Source organism: Leucopleurus acutus (assembly GCF_964270905.1).
Source record: "Leucopleurus acutus genome assembly, chromosome: 7".
NCBI classification, from domain to species: domain Eukaryota; kingdom Metazoa; phylum Chordata; class Mammalia; order Artiodactyla; family Delphinidae; genus Leucopleurus; species Leucopleurus acutus.
The window spans coordinates 38,303,387-38,324,700 of NC_139150.1; positions in this window are offsets into that span (position 1 = coordinate 38,303,387).

Sequence of the window (21,314 nt, forward strand, 5' to 3'; positions counted from 1 at the left end):
GGCAAGGAAAGGAAATAAAAGTTATACAGATTGGGAAGAAAGATTTAAAACTGTCTTTGTTAGCAGATGACATAATTGTTTGTGTAGAAAATCCAGAAGAATCAACAATACAACTCCTGGAACTGTTAAGCAATTAGAGCAAGGTTGCAGGATATAAGGTTAATATTCAAAAGTAAATTGCTTTCCTATATACCAACAATGAACAAGTGGAATATGAAATTAAAACACAATATCATTTACATTAGCAACCAAAAAAGAGAGAACTATTTAGGTATAAATATAACAAAATGTGAACAAGATCTATATGAGGAAAAATACAAAACTATGACAAATAAAATCAAAGAAGAGCTAAATAAATGGAGACATATCCCATGCTCATAGATGGAAAACTCAATACTGTCAAGATCTTAGCTCTTCTCAACTTTATATATAGATTCAATGCAATCCCAATAAAAATCCGAGCAAGTTATTTTATGAATATCTACGAACTGATTCTAAAGTTTACATGAAGAGGCAAAAGACCAGAATAGCCAACACAGTATTGATTGAAAAGAACAAAGTTGAAGGACTGACACTATCCAACTTCAAGATTTACTATAAAGCTATAGTAATCAAGACAGTGTAGTAATGGAGAAAAGAATAGACAAGTAGATCAATGAAACAGAACAGAGATCCTAGAAAGAGACCCTTTTGTCAACTTATCTTTGACAAGGGAGCAAAAGCAATACAATGGAACAAAAATAGTCTCTTAACAAATGATGTTAGAACAACTGGACATTCATGTGCAAAAATAATTTATCTAGACACAGACCTTACACCCCTCATTAAACTTAACTCAAAATTGATCACAGACCTAAATGTACAACGTAAAACTATGAAACTCCTAGAAGATAACATAGGAGAAAACCTAAATGGCCTTGGGTATGGTGATGCCTTTTTGGATACAACACCAAAACCTAATCCATAAAAGAAATAATTGATAAGTTGGACGTCATTAAAATTAAAAACTTCTCTCTGTGAAAGAGCAGAAGAGAGAAGGAGAATCAAGAGGATGAAAAGACAAGCCACAGACTGGGAGAAAGTTATTTGCAAAAGACACATCTGATAAAGATACAAAATATGCAAAGAACTCTTAAAACTCAACAATAAGAAAACAACGAACCCGACATTTTTTTAAATTGGGGTATAGCTGTTTTATAGTGTTGTGTTAGTTTCTACTGTACAGTGAAGCAGAGTTCCCTGTGCTATACAGCAGGTTCTCATTAGTTATCTATTTTATACATATCAGTGTATATATGTCAATCCCAATCTCCCAAATCATCCCACCCCCACCCGCCACTCCCCGCTTTCCCCCTTGATGTCCATACATTTGTTCTCTACATCTGTGTCTCTATTTCTGCCTTGCAAATCAAGAACCTGATTTTACAATGGGCCAGAGACCTTGCCAGGCACCTCAGCAAAAATGATATACAGATGGCAAAGAAGCATATGAAAAGATGCTCCACATCTTACATCATCAGGAAAATGCAAATTAAAACAATGAGATACCATGACATACCTATTAGAATAGCTGAAATCCAGAACACTGACAACACCAAATGCTGGCAAAGATGTGGGGCAACAGAAACTCTCATTTGTTGTTAGTGGGAATGCAAAATGGTACAGACTCTTTGGGAGACAGTCTGGCAATTTCTTACAAACCTAAACATACTCTCTCACAAAACAGTCTAGCAATCATGCTCCTTGGCGTTTACTCAAAAGAGAAAAAAACTTATGTCTGCACAAAAACCTGCACATGTATTTTATAGAAGCTTTATTCATAACTGCAAACACTTGGAAGTAATCAAGAAGTCCTTTAGTAGGTGAATGAATAAACTATGGTTCATCCAGATCATGGAATATTATTCAGCAGTAAAAAGAAATGAGATATCAAGCCATGAAGTTTCCATGGAGGAAACTTAAATGAAAGAAGCTAATCTGAAAATATTACATACTGTATGATTCTAACTATATAATGTTTTGGAAGAGCTATGGAGACAATAAAAATGTCAGTGGTATGGCAATAGAGATGAATAGGCAGAGCACAGATGATTTTTAAGGGAGTGAAAATACTCCATATATTATAAGGACGTATATATATTTGTCCAAACCCATAGAATGTAGAATATCAAGAGTGAACCTTAAGATAAACTATGGATATTGGGTGATTATGATGTTTCAGTGCAGGTTCCTCCTTGGTAAAAATTGTGCCGTTCTGGTGTGTGATGTTGATAATGGGGGAAGTTGTGAATGTGAAGGGGTAGGAGGTATATGAGAAATCTTTGCACCTTTCTTTCAATTTTGTCATAAACCTAAAACTGCCTTAAAAAGTCTTTAATAAAACAAAAAGTTAGAATGAATTAATGTATATGTTCAAAATAAATAAAGTAGACATCTGTAATAATAATTTATCTCTTGTTCATAACTTAGTAAAACAGATTATTAGGTTTTAAGGATGATAATTGTTCACACTCTTATATCCCATCTAAATTTCAAATCAATTGAGAAATGAGGAATCAGACTGATAGAAATTAAAGACATCTTTGTTACTTAAACATGTGACCAACCTCTGGCCTCCTAATATCTTCCCCTTGCTCTCACCCTCATCCCAAAGTCTGGACATTCAGAGAGCCATTTAAAGAAGAACAAAGGTCTACAGAGAAGACCCACTTAATCAGAACTGCAGCCTTACACCCACTGAGTCCTGAGAGTAAAGACAGAGACAGGTGTGGACTCTGATCCATTCACTGCATGCTTAAACATGGAGATAGGAGCAAGCACAGAGCCCAGACTCCTGAAGCCAAACATGTCTAAATGAGAGAAACCAAACACATCTTCAGATATCACTCTACAGGGGAACTGCTCCTTTCGTCTCCTAAAAGAAATGAGGGAGGGTGTATGGGAACAGAGGCCAGAAGAGTTCCCTCCATTCTCATGCCTTCTGGACAGTGCCAATTTCTTTCTTCTGTGGAAATGTTAAGAGTGTGGGAGGTGAGGAAGGGAGGAGATAAATGCACCTCAATCTATAGTCAAGGCAAATCTTAAAGGCCAATAATTCTTTCTGAATGACAAAATCAAATTGACTGCTTTCTTTTAACAGTGGAGCAGTGCTGGCTCACTTCCCAAATATCCTTTCATATAAAGATACCTACTGAATGGCAACATTGCTCTGTTTCCTTCCTCTTTTCATAGCAGTAATTAGAATTCATTTATGGATATTCAACCAATAGCTTATAATTATGATTCAGAGGGACTTAGCAATGAAATCACTTATTTTAACAATAGTATTTTCACTGCAAAGTCCACCCCCAAAATTAAAATCCTTTAAAAAATGTAAATTAGAAAACTGGCTAAAATAAACATTCAATGAAGTTTATAATGTCCTCTTAAACCTTCTCTGGATCCTTCTATATAAATGTAAAAGTTTCTCAGTGTTAATTTAGGCAGTGAATAAGCTATTTCTCATTGCTGATTCAAGCTGAGAATTTAGCTCTATAGATCCCAAACTGCTTACACTATACAGAAGACATCCTAAAAGCTGACTTCTGGTGCCTGTGTCTGACACACTGAAAAGAAAATTAAACTATTTGTAATACAACAAAATGGTGGTTTAACAACAGAAGCATCCTTCTGACAAGAGCACTAATCATTCTTAGATGAAAGCAATGTGAAAGATAGGTATTGGCCTAAAAACTTTGCATTGAACTCCTGACCTTTCTGGAGTTGGGACACATAGAATTAAGAGTTCTGAGTGATGCTAGAGACTATCTAGCGGTGATTCTCAACCTGGTGGGGACAGGAAGCACTACTATTAAGAATCACTGTATGGGAATAAGAAATGGTACTAAATGGAGCATGTTATAAACATAAACGGTATCATCACAGAGGAGGGGGGAAAAAATCTAAATCTTCATTTTTCAGGTTAGAAAACCAGGGCACAGAGAAGTTGCTACTTCAAGTTACATGGCAAGTTAGGTAAAGTCAGAACTAGCCTTATTCTCCAGAGATTTAGGCCAATGGTCTTTCCTCAGGAGTAATTTCTATTAAATGCAAAGTCTCTTATTATTGCATGTTTTGGTAATACCTTTGCTCTGCCCAAACTATTAAAGGTATGCAATTTTCATATGAGAGTGCCTAAGAATGAGTTTTGATTTAAGAATTATTCTAAAGCCTTTTATAATGCCCAGAGACAGTCTTGGACTTGATGAGGTAAAATTCCTCCCGATTCGTGCCCATTCCAATGTGATGGCAATACCTATTTGTGTCTATCACTCCTGATAAATTTCTGTGGCACTTCTAGCTTCTTGCCCTTCAAGAAACAGAATTTTAATTTTATATGGATTCTCTATCAGTACACTTCCCATGAGAGGAAGACAGTAGATTAAATAACAAAGTTAAGATTTACAGCAAGGTCCTTGCCAAGAAGAGACAAGTCAGCTAGTCTGTAGGAGAATCTGACATTTTAGTTTCTTGAAATTTTTCTTTTTACGTTTATCTATAGATCAGTTATGTTTATGAAAAAGGCACCCAAGAAAACATCAAAATTTTTACATTTGAAGTAGAAGGATAGAGTTTATAATTTGTTATTAAAATGATTATGGGGGCTTCCCTGGTGGCGCAGTGGTTGAGAATCTGCCTGCTAGTGCGGGGGACACGGGTTCGAGCCCTGGTCTGAGAGGATCCCACTTGCCACGGAGCAACTAGGCCCGTGAGCCACAACTACTGAGCTTGCGTGTCTGGAGCCTGTGCTCCACAACGAGAGGCCGCGATAGTGAGAGGCCCGCGCACCGCGATGAAGAGTGGCCCCCGCTTGCCACAACTAGAGAAAGCCCTCGCACAGAAACAAAGACCCAACACAGCAAAAATAAATAAATTAATTAATAAACTCCTACCCACAACATAAAAAATAAATAAATAAATAAATAAAGTTTAAAAAATAAAATAAAATAAAAAAGATTATGGTCATCCTAAGATACATCAGGCCAAGGTCAGCTGAAGATTGCAGTTTTCTCTTGAAACAGAACTTTGCTGTTTGTATAAATGACAAGTACGTTAAAAATGAGATGCCAAAGTCTTTCCTTCCTCCTTTCATAGATGAAGGAAACACCGTATTGTTCTAAGCTTTCTTTCCCCATTCTCTCTAAAGTCAATAATTGACTAAGAGACCCATGATTAATTTTAATATGGTAAGGATTTTTACTTGAAATACAATGAATTTCCCACTCTACACAAGTTTCCTTTGCTGTAAAGGAAAGTAAAGTTTTCTTTACTTCTCTGCAGCTTAAAAGAATGATACTGAAAAATAGGTATTATTTAAGAACTGGAATAAACAAATCACTCCAAGATTCATAGCACCAAACTAGTATTACAGTTGTTGGTACACATGCTCTTATTATTTGTACAGCACTTGATCACTTATGAAATGCTTCCTTATACATTAACTTATGCAATACCTTCCACAGCATCCATGTACAGGAACAACAGGTACTCTAGACAGGAAAACAAGACTTTAGAAGATTCTCTGACTTGACCAGAATCACAAAAGTGGTAAATGGTAATTCCTCACTTCCAATTCTTAAACATCAGACTCTATGTACAGCTCCCCAAAATGACCTTAGAATGTTAGCATTTCTGCCAAATAAATCTCAGTAAAAACAGAAGGAGAAGCTTTTCAAAGATTATGTAGTGCCTTTTAGCTTTCTCTTTTGTGACCTATTCTAGGTAAATAAAATCGAGCCATAAAAGAATATTAGAAGCAATTGGTCACTATGGAACTCTCAGATTAATCACTTAGGAGCTCTTACTTGGAGGTACTTGAAACTTTACAATTTGTAAAGTTTGTTACAAACTCTTGTAACAAACTTTTTTTATAATTAAGATCATATATTGACGTGTCAGAGTCATCACACAAAGCTTAATGGCAGCTAACTTTAATCAGTCCAAAATAGAATCTCAGGCAATGTTTATACATAAAAGTTTATATTGAAGAGTTAACAGCTGATAATCTCCACACTTGGAAAAGAAGCATAGTATCAATTAATATCATAGTTAAAACCACACACACACACACACACACACACACACAATCTCATTCAAAATGCCAGGAAAATGGCACTTAGTTTTTACAATTCACTCCAAAATATTTTTAAGACCAAACTAACTTATCATAAACTGAGACTTGAGCATGCAATTTGTAATCCATTTCACCATGTGATAAAGGAGACTTGACACTATAGAAAGAGGGAGCTTGAAAGTCCAACCCAGGAATATGTATCTACTTCACAGGCAGTTGTTTTAAGTAATATAATATAGAGACCACTTAGTAAAGTGCCTGACAATTAGCAAGTTTTCAATAATCATTACTAATTTACTTATATTTATGGTTACTATTTTTATGTAACACAATGCTTAGCTCAATAAATGCTTGCTCTTTAACTTGCGTTTTTACTCAACAGAAATATGAAAAACTATATACAAGAGTTCCTTTGTATTCATTAGCATTGCCAAAAATAATAAGAGTTTTATGCATTTTGGGACCACTATACAATAGAAGATAATGGTATTCTGAAAAATAAGTGTATTTCTTGAAATATAAGAGAGTTACTCATAAGGCTGCATCGAACACCCCACATTAATTTCTAGGTGGGAAATCATGATTAAAAACAGTTCTGATGCACTGCTAATGCAGAGGCCAATAAAGCTAGATAGGGACATCTTTTCAACTAAGCCTTATTCTGAATATTGCTAGAAAACAGACATGTGGCTAGGTCACTCAGGTTACAATGAGTCAAATTCTAACTCTCTCTATGGCTAGGAATATGAAATTAAAGGAAACCACAATTACCTAGCTAATTTTTTTCTAAATAACTGCACACATTTTAATTTGTATTTTACATGAATATGTAATTATTTTGTGGCAAGATACTATTAAATTTTATTGACCAGGAAATCAAAACCATTTTCTCTTAAATGTATATTTTGTAGTTACCAACATATTAACTGCTCCAGAACTAATCAGTGATCATTAAAATGTTCTAACTTCAAAATAGAGAGGAAAAATTAGAGAAGTTAGTAAACTAGTAAGTAAATAAATATTTTTAAAAACAATCTGGGGGCTAAAAGTATCGGAGGATACTAGACTTATGCTCAGTCTTCTACACAGACGGTACACTAGCAAGAATTAATAAAAGTAACCAAGTTTTTGGATGGGAATTCTACGGCCACTGCTGTTAGTTTCTGCTAACATCTCATCACAGAGCTACTGGGTGCTCGTGAGATTTAGAAAATTTGTATAATTTTAAATACAAGGCAACTGCTCCTTTATTTCCAGAGTTGTCTTAGCAAGAGGATCTATCCTCAAATTATACAACTTGTCTTAGATGCATATTTATTGTGGGGATTTGTGTTAATTTCCAGTGGTTCAGTTTAACAACCAACATTTTAAAGAGAAATCCTTATTTTCAACATCTAAGCATTGCTGTTGCTGTTTTACAAGCCCTGGTATACTTTACCTGATTAGCTCTTTATATTTGTGTGATTCATATAAGAATTTTGAAAAATACACATTTGGAAAAGTATAGAATTCATCATACTTAGATTTATAACAGTTAATGAAAGCCCAGCATGTGTCAGTCAGTCCAATACTTAGTGCTTCAACCTCCACAACCTCTTTCAATCCTCATAACAACCCTGACAAAGGAGCATATTTTACAGAGACAGAAACTGAATCACCAAAAGATTAGCTCACATCTGGCCAGATCTGGCCAGTCTGATAGTAGGTGGCAGAGATGATGATGTGTGTGCCTATAACCTTGAAGTTATCATTTCACATTTATTAAAAATTGGTCTCATAAAGATTTCCATTTTGAAACGTGGTAGACTAGGCCCTCTTTTCTGAAAACAACAAAAAATGCTGGAAAAAATATACAAAGAAAACAAGGGAGAAAGAAAGATATTTTAAATTACTGAGTTGGCAAGAAAGTTAGGGAAACTTCAAAAGTCAATAATAAAGTAAAATCAGAATCTGAAGAGATAAGAAATCGAAGCAATTTTCACACTGAGGACATGTACTCAATCCTGGGCACATTGAGTTTCTGTTTTGATGAATATGTAAATCGAGTGCTGGGAACAAGAGACAAACTGTAGGACCAGCTCAAGATGGGAGTTCTAGTAAGACATAGCTACACAGAAGGAGCTATCCCAAAGGGCTATACCCACGGTGTAGCAGTAGACCAGAAATAAATAAGGCCCTTAGAAAAAGACAAGAAAGATTTCCATCTTCAGCCTTGGCTCTGGGTGAAATGAAAGTCTCCTTTGTGAATTCTTAATCATAAGCCAGCCATATTTTCAGGATAATCCCAAAGACCTTAAATCAAGATATATGTTAAATTTGTCCTGAATTATTGGTAGCTCTGGGCTTTTGGCAGAAGCAAATCCTCTAGATGAACATACCTTCAAGAACACCTCATAGCAGCAATTTAGATAGAGTTCCACTAAACAGTAGCTCAAATGGAAAAATCTCAAAACTCACAAGAAAAGAAGGTACAAAAAGAGAGCCACACAAAAAACAAGACTCCAGAAATGGAAAATCTCAGGCTTATAATATAAAAATAAGTATTTTAATATTTAAATGAGTAAGAGAAATATTACTCAGCCAGAAAAAAGAGTGAAATAATGCCATTTGCAGCAACATGTACAGATCTAGAGATTATTATACTAAGCAGTCAGAGAAAGACAAATATAATACTACTTATATGTGTAATCTAAAAAACAGTACAAATTAACTTATTTACAAAACAGAAACAGACTCACAGACAGAAAACAAAGTTATGGTTACAAAAGCGGAAGTGGGGGGAGGGATAAATTGGGAGTATGGGATTAACAGATGCACACTACCATATATGAAATAGATAAACAACAAGGATTTACTGTATAGCCCAGGGAACTATATTCAATACCTTGTAATAAACTATAATGGAAAAGAATAAAAAAAGAACATATTTACATATATATGTATACTCAAATCACTTTGTTGTATACCTGAAATTAATGCAGAATTGCAAATCAACTATACTTCAATTTAAAAAAATAATAATAAGTGAATAAGAGAAAACAATGACATATATCTAAAGAAAAAAGTCTATAAAATAATTAAGTTTATTTGTTAAAGAAAGAACTTGTCGAAATACTACTGAAGAAGAAAAACATGGTTGAGGGACTGGCTATCCCCAGATATCAAGAATTATAATAAAACTAAAAGAATTAAACATTTGTAATTAGTGCAAGATTAATCAAACAGACCAATGGAAAAGAACAGATATCCCAGGAAAAGAGCTAGTTTTGTAAACAATTGGGGTAAGGGACGAACTCCTCAATAAATGTTGCTGAAACAATTGGCTATCTGTGGAAGAAACTTTAATTGGAACGCTGCCTTAAATAAAAAAATGAAACTAAATTCTAAGTGGATTAAGTAATTAAACATGAAAGATAAAACGATAAATCTTTTCAGAAAATTATAAAGAAGTATATCTTTAGGAACTTACGATGATGATTTTCTTAAATAGAACACAGACTGAAACATAAGGGAAAAGATTTATAATATTAACTACATTAAAATTAATAACTGCTGTTCATCCAGCAATATCAAAAAGAAAATGAATTTATGAGCCACAAACTGGAAGAAAATACTGCAACATATTCAGCTTCTTTTCTGTACATTATTGTAGCCTTCAGTTTATAGATCTTTGCTGAAATTTACTTTCTAGGAAGGAGATTTCCTTCCTGATGATTCTGGTAATTTTTACATTTTATTTGTCCCCAGCATATCCTGAGAGTTGGATAAAAAGTTCTCCAATCTGTGGATCAATTCCAACTATTAGAGCACTATAAAACAAAACTAAAAAAATGCATAACTATAGCATAAAGGGTGACAGAGAAACATATTGCCAAGATCCAAACATATGTATTTTATAAAAGGGATATGGAACTTGAAAATAAAGATGTAGTGAAAGATAAGGAAGCAAAGGAAGAAAGGAAGCAAAAGAAGCAGAAGAGGAGGAGGAAGGGAGGAAGGGAGGAAGGAAGGAAAGAAGGAAGGAAAGAAGGAAGGAAAGAAGGAAGGAAAGAAGGAAGAGGTTGAAAAGAGGGAAAAAGGAAGGACTGAGTTATGGGAACAGGAGACAAAGCCTAGGACCAGCTCAAGGGGGGAATTCTAATAAGACAGCTCTGCATAAAGCAGGTATCTCAAAGGGCTATACTCACAGAGTAGTAGTTTCTTCTACTGTCAGTTTGGCCAATCAGCAGTAGCAGTAGCTATGTCATCTTTGGTTAAAGAGAGCTTACGCTACTGAATCCATGAATAGCCTCCATCCCTGATACCAGGCTTTCTCTACATGTAATCTTACTGTGCAACGACAAGGTGGCCAAGGAGAGAGGTTGGTGAATATCCTCAGGATTTGTCATTTTATTCACCTATTGTTGAGCCCCTCCTCTTTGGGAGTTGTTCAGTGGCATGATACACTTCACTCTCATACCCATGTTTCATCTTGCTCCTAGTTGTTTTCAGTAACAGGAGCTCGTTCCACTTTGAAGTTTTTCCACACAAGTATCACCAACCTTATCACGCCTTTTCAGACAGCACAACAGCTGGGGCCCCCTCCTCACAGGTCTAAATCCCAGCTCCTCAGGGTCCTTCCACTGAGCTGCTAAGCACTTATACCAGCCAAGCAGGGCCCCTCTTCGAGGTCTGAGTCCTTCGTTCAAGTCTCCAGATTTTAATAATCCCAATATCTTCTCTTTTACTGTCAACCCTAGGAGAGATAAATGCTTCCTGTAATTGCTACTTTCTGATACTTCAAGTTCCTTTTGCCTTTTCAGTTCTCTTCGAGTAGGTTAACTATTCTTTATATTAACATATCCTTTAAGAAATTGGCATGGTTTCTGTCCCTTTAATGGACTCTGACTGATACAGTGATCTAAGCCCCTTATGACAGAAATCAGGAAAGATAACAGAGCCCTAAGGAGAGTATCAGTGTACTGCTTTCCTTACTACATAAAGTTGTACTTACATTCCACTTATGTCAATTTAGAAGAAAGCATTCTCCAAATCAATAACCACATACTAAATAATAGAGGCAGTGCAGATCTGCTTCAGAACAGATAGCACATTCAGCATGGCGGCTTCAATTAGGGCTACCACCTGGTTAAGTTCATGGTAGACCATTATCTGCTGTCATGATCCATCTTCTTTTTGTAGAGTTCAGGTAAGGGAATGAAACAAGGAGCACAGCTGGAGACTGGTTCAAGATGGTAGAGTAGGACATGCACTCACTCCCTCTTGTGAGAGCACCAGAATCACAACTAACTGCTGAACAATTATAGACAGGAAGACACTGAAACTCACCAAAAAAGATACCCCACATCCAAAGATAAAGGAGAAGACAAAATGAGATGGTAGGAGGGGCACAATCACAATAAAATCAAATCCCATAATTGCTGGGTGGGTAACTCACAAACTGGACAATTATGCCACAGAAGTCCACCCACTGGAGTGAAGGTTCCTGAGCCCCACATCAGGCTTCCCACCTGGGGGTCTGTCAATGGGAGGAGGAATTCCCAGAGAATCAGACTTTGAAGTCAGGAGGGATTTGACTGCAGGACTTTGACAGGACTGGAGGAAACAAAGACTCCACTCTTAGAGGGCACACACAAAGTAGTGTGTGCATCGGGAGCTGGGGGAAGGAGCAGTGACCCCATAGGAGACTGAACCAGACCTACCTGCTAGTGTTGGAGGGTCTTGTGCAGAGGTGGGGGGTGTCTGTGGCTTACTGTGGGGACAAGGACCCTGGCAGCAGAAGTTCTGGGAAGTACTCCTTGGCATGAGCCCTCCCGGAGTCCACCATTAGTCCCACCAAAGAGCTTCCAGTGCTGGGTTGCCTCAGGCCAAACAACAGAGAGGGAACTCAGCCCCACCCATCAGCAGACAAGCAGATTAAAGTTTTACTGAGCTCTGCCCACCAGAGCAACACCCAGCTCTACACATCACCAGTCCCTTTCATCAGGAAATTTGCTCAAGCCTCTTACAAAGCCTCAACCAGCAGAGGGCAGACAGCAGAAGCAAGAAGAACTACAATCCTGCAGCCTGTGGAACATTCACAGAAAGATAGACAAAATGAAAAGGCAAAGGACTATGTACCAGATGAAGAAACAAGATAAAACCACAGAAAAACAATTAAATGAAGTGGAGATAGGCAACCTTCCAGAAAAAAAATTCAGAATAATGATAGTGATCCAGGACCTCAGAAAAAGAATGGAGGCAAAGATAGAGAAGATGCAAGAAATGTTTAACAAAGACCTAGAAGAATTAACAAACATCTAGAAGAAATAAAGAGCAAACAAACAGATGAACAATACAATAACTGAAATGGAAAATACAATAGAAGGAATCAATAGCAGAATAACTGAGGCAGAAGAACAGATAAGTGAACTGGAGGACAGAATGGTGGAATTCACTGCTACAGAACAGAATAAAGAAAAAAGAATGAAAAGAAATGAAGACAGCCTAAGAGACCTCTGGGACAACATTAAATGCACCAACATTTGCATTATAGGGGTCTGAGAAGGGGAAGAGAGAGAGAAAGGACCCGAGAAAATATTTGAAAAGATTATAGTTGAAAAACTTCCCTAACATGGGAAAGGAAATAGCCATCTAAGCTCAGGAAGTGCAGAGAGTCCCAGGCATGATAAACCCAAGGAGAAACACGCCAAGACACATAGTAATCAAACTGACAAAAAATAAACACCAAGAAAATTATTAAAAGCAACAAGGGAAAAACAACAAATAAGATACAAGGAAACTCCCATAAAGTTAACAGCTGACTCTCAGCAGAAACTCTACAAGCCAAAAGGGAATGGCACAATATATTTAAAGTGATGAAAGGGAAGAAACTACAACCAAGATTACTCTAGCTGGCAAGAATCTCATTCAGATTCGACGGAAAAATTAAAACCTTTGCAGACAAGCAAAAGCTAAGAGAATTCAGCGCCACCAAACCAGCTCTAAAAAAATGCTAAAGGAATGTCTCTAAGTGAGAAACACAAGAGAAGACCTTGTGTTTTCTCTTTGTAGAAAAAGACCTACAAAAATAAATCCAAAACAATTAAGAAAATTTTAATAGGAACACATGTATCAAGAACTACCTTAAACGTGAATGGATTAAATGCTCCAACCAAAAGACACAGACTGGCTGAATGGATACAAAAACAAGACCCATATATATGCTGTATACAAGAGATGCACTTCAGACCTAGGGACACATACAGACTGAAAGTGAGGGGACGGAAAAAGATATTCCATGCAAATAGAAATCAAAAGAAAGCTGGAGTAGCAATACTCATATCAGATAAAATAGACTTTAAAATAAATAATGTTACAAGAGACAAGGAAGGACACTGCATAATGATCAAGGGATCAAACCAAGAAGGAGATATAACAATTATAAATATATATGCACCCAACATAGGAGCACCTTGATACATAAAGCAAATGCTAACACCTATAAAAGAGGAAATTGACAGTAACACAATAATAGTGGGGGACTTTAACACCTCACTTACACCAATGGACAGAGCATCCAGACAGAAAATTAATAAGGAAACACAAGGTTTAAATGACACAATAGACCAGAGAGATTTAATTGATATTTATAGGACATTCCATCCAAAAACAGCACAGAACACTTTCTTCTCAGGTGCACACAGAACATTCTCCAGGATAGACCACATCTCAGGTCACAAATCAAGCCTCGGTAAAGTTAATAAAATAAAATCATACCAAGCATCTTTTCCGACTACAATGCTACGAGATTAGAAATCAATTATAGGGGGAAAACAACATAAAAAACACAAACACATGGAGGTTATACAGTACGTTACTAAATAACCAAGAGATCACTGAAGAAATCAAAGAGGAAATCAAAAAATACCTAAAGGGACTTCCCTGGTGGAAGAGTGGTTAAGAATCCGCCTACCAATGCAGGGTACACGGGTTCAAGCCCTGGTCTGGGAAGATCCCACATGCTGCAGAGCAACAAAGCCCGTGAACCACAACTAGAGTCTGCGAGCCACAACTACTGAAGCCTGTGCGCCTAGAGCTCATGCTCCACAACAAGATAAGCCACCACAACGAGAAGTCCGCTGACCACAAGGAAGAGTAGCCCCAGCTCTCCACAACTAGAGAAAGTCCACGTGAACCAATGAAGACCCAAAACAGCCAAAAATAAATTAATTGAAATAAATTTAAAAAAATACCTAGAGACAAATGACAATGAAAACATGATGACCCAAAACCTATGGGATGCAGCAAAAGCAGTTCTAAGAGGGGAGTTTATAGTAATACAATCCTACCTCAAGAAACAAGAAAAATCTCAAAAAGACAACCTAACCTTACTCCTAAAGGAACTAACTAGAGAAAGAAGAGAAAACAAAACCCAAAGTTAGTAGAAGGAAAAATATCATAAAGATCAGAGCAGAAACAAATGAAATAGAAACAAAGAAAACAATAACAAAATCAATAAAACTAAAAGCTGATTCTTTGAAAAGATAAACAAAACTGATAAACCTTTAGCCAGACTCAAGAAAAAGAGGGAGAAGACTCGAATCAATAAAATTAGAAATGAAAAAGGAGAAGTTACAATGGATACCAACGAAATACAAACCATCATAAGAGACTACTACAAGTAACTCTATGCCAATAAAATGGACAACCTAAAACACATGGACAAATTCTTACAGAAGTATAACCTTCCAAGACTGAACCAGGAGGAGACAGAAAATATGAACAGATCAATCACAAGTAATGAAACTGAAACTGTGATTAAAAATCTTCCAACAAACAGAAATCCAGGAACCGATGGTTCCACAGGTGAATTTTATCAAACATTTAGAGAAGAGCTAACACCCATCCTTCTCAAACTCTTCCAAAAATTGAAGAGGAAGGAACACTCCCAAACTTGTTCCATGAGGCCACCATCACCCTGATACCAAAACCAGACAAAGAACTAAAAAAAAGAAAATTTCAAACCAAAATCACTGATGAATATAGATGCAAAAATCCTCAACAACATACTAGCAAAGAGAATCCAACAACACATTAATAGGAATATACACCATGATCAAGTGGGATTTACCCCAGGGATGCAAGGATTCTTCAATATATGCAAATCAATGTGATATACCATATTAACAAATTGAAGAATAAAAACCATATGATCATCTCAATAGATGCAGAAAAAGCTTTTGACAAAATTCAACGCCCATTTATGATAATAACTCTCCAGAAAGTGGGCATAGAGAGAAACTACCTCAACATAATAAAGGCCATATGTGACAACCCACAGCCAACTTCATTCTCAATGGTGAAAAACTGAAAGCATTTCCTCTAAGATCAGGAACAAGACAGGGATGTACACTCTTGCCACTATTATTCAACATAGTTTTGGAAGTCCTAGCCACGGGAATCAGAGAAGAAAAAGAAATAAAAGAAAAACAAATTGGAAAAGAAGAAGTAAAACTGTCAGTGTATGCAGATGACATGATACTATACATAGAGAATCCTAAAGATGCCACCAGAAAACTACTAATCAATGAATTTGGTAAAGTTTCAGGATACAAAATTAATGCACAGAAATCTCTTGCATTCCTAGACACTAACAATGAAAGATCAGAAAGAGAAATTAAGGAAACCATCCCATTCACCACTGTAACAAAAAGTATAAAATACCTAGGAATAAACCTATCTAAGGAAGTAAAAGACCTGTATGCAGAAAACTATAAGACTCTGATGAAAGAAATCCAAGATGACACAAACAGATGGAGAGATATACTATGTTCTTGGATTGGAAGAATCAATACTGTGAAAATGACTATACTACCCAAAGCAATCTACAGATTCAATGCCATCCCTACCAAATTACCAATGGCATATTTTACAGAACAAGAACAAAAAAATCTTAAAATTTGTGTGGAGACACAAAAGAACCCGAATAGCCAAAGCAATCTTGAGGGAAAAAAAAACAAAGCTGGAGAAATCAGACTCCCAGACTTCAGACTATACTACAAAACTACAGTAATCAAGACAGTATGGTACTGGCACAAAAACAGAAATATAGATCAATGGAACAGGATAGAAAGCCCAGAGATAAATTCACGCACCTATGATCAACTAATCTATGACAAAGGATGCAAGGATATAAATGGAGAAAAGACAGTCTCTTCAATAAGTAGTGCTGGGAAAACTGGACAGCGACATGTAAAGGAATGAAATTAGAACACTCCCTAACACCATACACAAAAATAAACTCAAAATGGATTAACGACCTAAATGAAAAACTGGACACTATAAAACTCTTAGAGGAAAACATAGGAAAAACACTCTTTGACATAAATCACAGCAAGATCTTTTTTGACCCACCTCCTAGAGTAATGGAAATAAAAACAAAAATAAACAAATGGGACCTAATGAAACTTAAGAGCTTTCACACAGCAAAGGAAACTATAAACACGATGAAAAGACAACCCTCAGAATGGGAGAAAATATTTGCAAATGAATCAACGGACAAAGGATTAATCGCCAAAATATATAAACAGCTCATGAAGCTCAATATTAAAAAAAAAACAACCCAATCAAAAAATGGGCAGAAGACCTAAATAGACATTTCTCCAAATAAGACATACAGATGGCCAAGAGGCACATGAAAAGCTGCTCAACCTGACTAATTATTAGAGAAATGCAAATCAAAACTACAATGAGGTATCACCTCAGATCAGTTAGAATGGGCATCATCAGAAAATCTACACACAACAAATGCTGGAGAGGGTGTGGAGAAAAGGGAACCCTCTTGCACTGTTGGTGGGAATGTAAATTGATACAACCACTATGGAGAACAGTATGGAGCTTCCTTGAAAAGTAAAAATAGAATTACCATATGACCCAGCCATCCCACTATTGGGCATATACCCAGAGAAAACCATAATTAAAAGAGTCATGCACCCCAATGTTCATTGCAGCACTATTTACAACAGCCAGATCATGGAAGCAACCTAAATGCCCATCAACAAATGGATAAAGAAGATGTGTTACATATATACAATGAAATATTACTCAGCCATAAAAAGGAATGAAATTGGGTCATTTGTAAAGACGTGGATGGACCTAGAGACTGTCATACAGAGTGAAGTAAGTCAGAAAGAGAAAAACAAATATCACATAGTAACACATATATGTGGAATCTAGAAAAATGACACAGATGAACCAGTTTGGAAGGCAGAAATAGAGACAAAGATGTAGAGAACATTTGGACATGAAGGGGGGAAGCGAGGTGAGAGGGGGTGGTCATGGGATGAATTGGGAGATTGGGATTGACATATATACACTAATATGTACAAAATAGATAACTAATAAGAACCTGCTGTATAAAAAAATAAAATAAAATAAAATTCAAAACTAAATAAATAAAATGATGCTAGACCAGCACTGTTTTAAGAAGATAAATAAATAAAAGAAACAAGGAGCTACATCCTTCAAGTCTTTGATAACGGTTCTAATCTCTGCAATTCACTCCAAGAGCAGTATTACTTCTTATTTATTATCATGGCTGTATGATATTGTTTGGATAATTTTAAGGACTTCCACAATGCTTCCTAGAATAAGTCAGGAAGCCAATGCAAGGGTTCTGTCAGCTTCTATGTATAGTAAGTCTACCCCAATTATATTCTTCTGGACTTGGGAAATAATTATAGAATGGATCCTCAAACCCACTAGACTCAGAAAATTCCATTTATCATGTGGCTTCCATAGTCTTCACCTTAATCAGACCATGATAACATTTCAGTTCTCCTGGTATGAGTGTCCACACAGACCTCATATTTAATAATCCTTTAAAAGTCTGTATCCTCTTTCTCTAGAGAGGAATTACTCTTTGAGAAGTAATCAGAGAAGTATTTTTGCATATATACTTTTGGCATAATTGCAGAGTCCTTTTAAAGGAAACCCATTTTTGCCTTCAAGCAATGGGCTATGAGTCAGTAAATTAATATACATCTGGAAACAGAATGAAAAGCCACCATTTTCCATTGTGGTGCTTGGTGTCAGTTTTGTGATCAACACTTTCAGGGTTATTATTATTATTATATTATAAAAAGCAAGCAAGGGTTTCCCTGGTGGCGCAGTGGTTGAGAGTCCGCCTGCCGATGCAGGGGACTCGGGTTCATGCCCTGATCCGGGAAGATCCCACGTGCCGCGGAGCGGCTAGGCCCGTGAGCCCTGGCCGCTGAGCCTGCGCGTCCGGAGCCTGTGCTCCACAACGGGAGAGGCCACAACAGTGAGAGGCCCGCGCACGGCAAAAAAAAAACAACCAAGCAATATTCTAGTCACTATCTATATGCCTTACTACAAGGATTCCACCATGATCATTACCATAGATTCCTGTGGACAAAGGCACCGTGGCTGTCACTCTGTCACAGCCTTTGCTGTCCATTACAGTAAATACATATACTTTGCATCTGACAGTTAAGGGTTGTCACCTGGACTCTTCTGTTTTGGAATTTTATAATCCACAAAGATATTAGGGAGCCCAGGGCTATGGCAGCATCTCTAACATACCCAGCCTTCACAACCATTACTAGGCTTCTCAAAGATTCTGGTACCCTCCATCCAAGTATATTCTTTATTGCCTAAGCAAGGTAACGTCCCTTGCTTAATCCCCAGGGTACATAGTCATGTGAATGTGATGGATTCTCAGATATTAATGAGTAATACAGAGATACATTCTCATTTCTCTAAGTTTTCTGACTCCTTCCTTCATACCATGCCAAGGAAGTTCTGGCATGTTAGCCCTGTTTAATAGCTCCATTGTTGTTTACAAGATCTCAGGAACCATCCTTACAAATTATCACTACCAGCTCCAAGTATCCTTGCCAGAACATGGAATTCCTAGTCAAAGGTGAATTCCTCCATAACAATGAATTCTCCGCATCCATCTTTATATTCTTCCTCCCAACCCCACAAGTTTAATACCCAGACAGACACAACTTTTCTTTTTTCTAGAAAACACAGCTAGTTTGCTCAGTTGTGTAGGATTTTTGCCATATGAAACCACTGTTTCATAAGCAATCCATCCAGGGGAGAATGGGCCAGGAATTTGTTTGCCTTTTTCTCTCTCTCACTGGCTAAAGTTTACTGCATGGTAAATTAACTCCCTCTCATTCTAGATTGTGTTTTCTCCTCTGAGGAATCACTGGGATGAGAAGCCAGAGTTTCAGTGGATCCAGTGGGCCCCCTGGGATCCACCCCCCTATTCCTTACCCCCACACTCCCTCCTGGTAAATATTAGCTATAGAATAACTTCAGTTAGCTGCCTAATGAGGGCAGTAGTGAGGGATAATGAGGAGAACAAACATCTTGCTGGATAACTGCTTTATGTAAAAACACTGCCGTCTCCAGTTATTGTGAGGCTATTCTCCTCTAGAAAGGGGCTACTTCTTATGGCCAGTGATTCAGGGGAGTGAAAGGATTCAAGTTTCTTAGGCTTATCCTCTTAAACTGCTAGTCTCAGTGTCTTTCCTCATCAGGGCCCTGATTTTGACACAGGAGATAGGGCAGACGTTTATTTTGTTTCCTTTGCAGGTGTCTGTCACATTTATAATTAGATCCCAAGCCTGGTTTTTGTTTTATTTTGTTTCTTTTTTAACTCGTCTTCTTTAGGGTTGCTATAGAAGTCCTCTGGCATTCACAGCATACCTTATATAAGTAATTATTTGACCCAAATATATCACTCTCTTTTTTCAAGGCCCCCAATGTCATCAAAAGCAACCACCTCCTGCCATAAATCTTACATTATTTTCTTCCTTCCCAATCAAACACAGTAGCCATATCATTTCCAATGACTTGCGCCTTTGTACCTCATCTTAATTCTCCACCTATGGAAAATTTAGCAATTCTGAGGCCATGCATGCCAGAGATTATCACAACTCCCCACACCAGCAGCAATCTGGCCCCTACTGCCCTCTGTTAGGCAAGGAATCCAACATTCTGAGGGTCTGCTTTCTAGGGCCTCTCTTGATAACAGGGTTCCAAGGGAATCTTTAGATCTGAGTTTCCTAGAAAATAGAATCTAAGGGGGAATTTACCTGCTTAACATTTCATTGGGGTTAGGGAGTATAATCCCAGGGAAGCAAGAGTGAGGGGGAAACGGAAGGAAGCACAGGAGGAGGAAGAGCATCATGAAGTGCTGCATGACCCAGCGGGCACAGCCTTATAAAAAACACAACTGATTTGCTTAATCATGTAGGATGTTTGCTATAGGGAACCACTACATCTCCAAGTAGTCCATAGGGTGGGGACAGGGCACCAATCTATCTGCCAGCTCCTTCTCATCTTTTGTCTAATACCCTCTCATAGATGGGTTGTGTTATTACCCCTCCAGGCAGCTACTAGGGAGGAAAGCTAGAGCTTCAGTAGGTCCAGTTGGGTTGAACTTGTTAGTTGGAGCTACAGACATAGAAGACATAATAGAACCTTTGCCACAGCCTGGCCCTCACTCTGGCCAGGAATCAGGGCAATGGTTGAGGGCTGGGAGAGGTAGATGGGGCTGAGCAAATCTGGGAGGCAATTAAACTGGTCAGTACAGTATTAAGAGTATTTATTATCTCATAAAGAAGTATGTCCAAAAGTAGTTTGGGTTCTAGGACCGTTTAACTTAGCACTTCAATATATTCATCAGGATCCCCAGACAGATTGTATCTCTCCATTCTGCCATATATGTGCCTTCTATCCACTCAAACTTAGTTCTCCACATGGTGAGGAGGTAGCTGCCATCTGGCTAGAGGAAAAATGCTTCCTTGTCTGCATCAAGCAATAGAGAGAAAAACCCTACCCCACTCCTCAAATTCTGGGATATAAGAAAAGGATATCTTCCATTAATGGAGAAATACCTCTAGTTCAATATAATTCAGAAGAATTATATACATAAAAATTTGTAACAGTTGGTTAGGCTAATTTCATAAGGCGAAGTAATACTACTACTATATTTTTTAACCGTGCACTAGGGAGTCAGAAGAAACAAGTGTGTTGTGCAGAAAAACAGAATTCACAGCTTTTTGACCTTGTCATTCTCCAGTAAAGCTGGCAAATCTATGTGCTTCTAGGCCTCTCAAAATGCAACATCACAAGCTATTTCATGAATCCCACTCACACTCTAAAATAATTCACTGACTTCCTT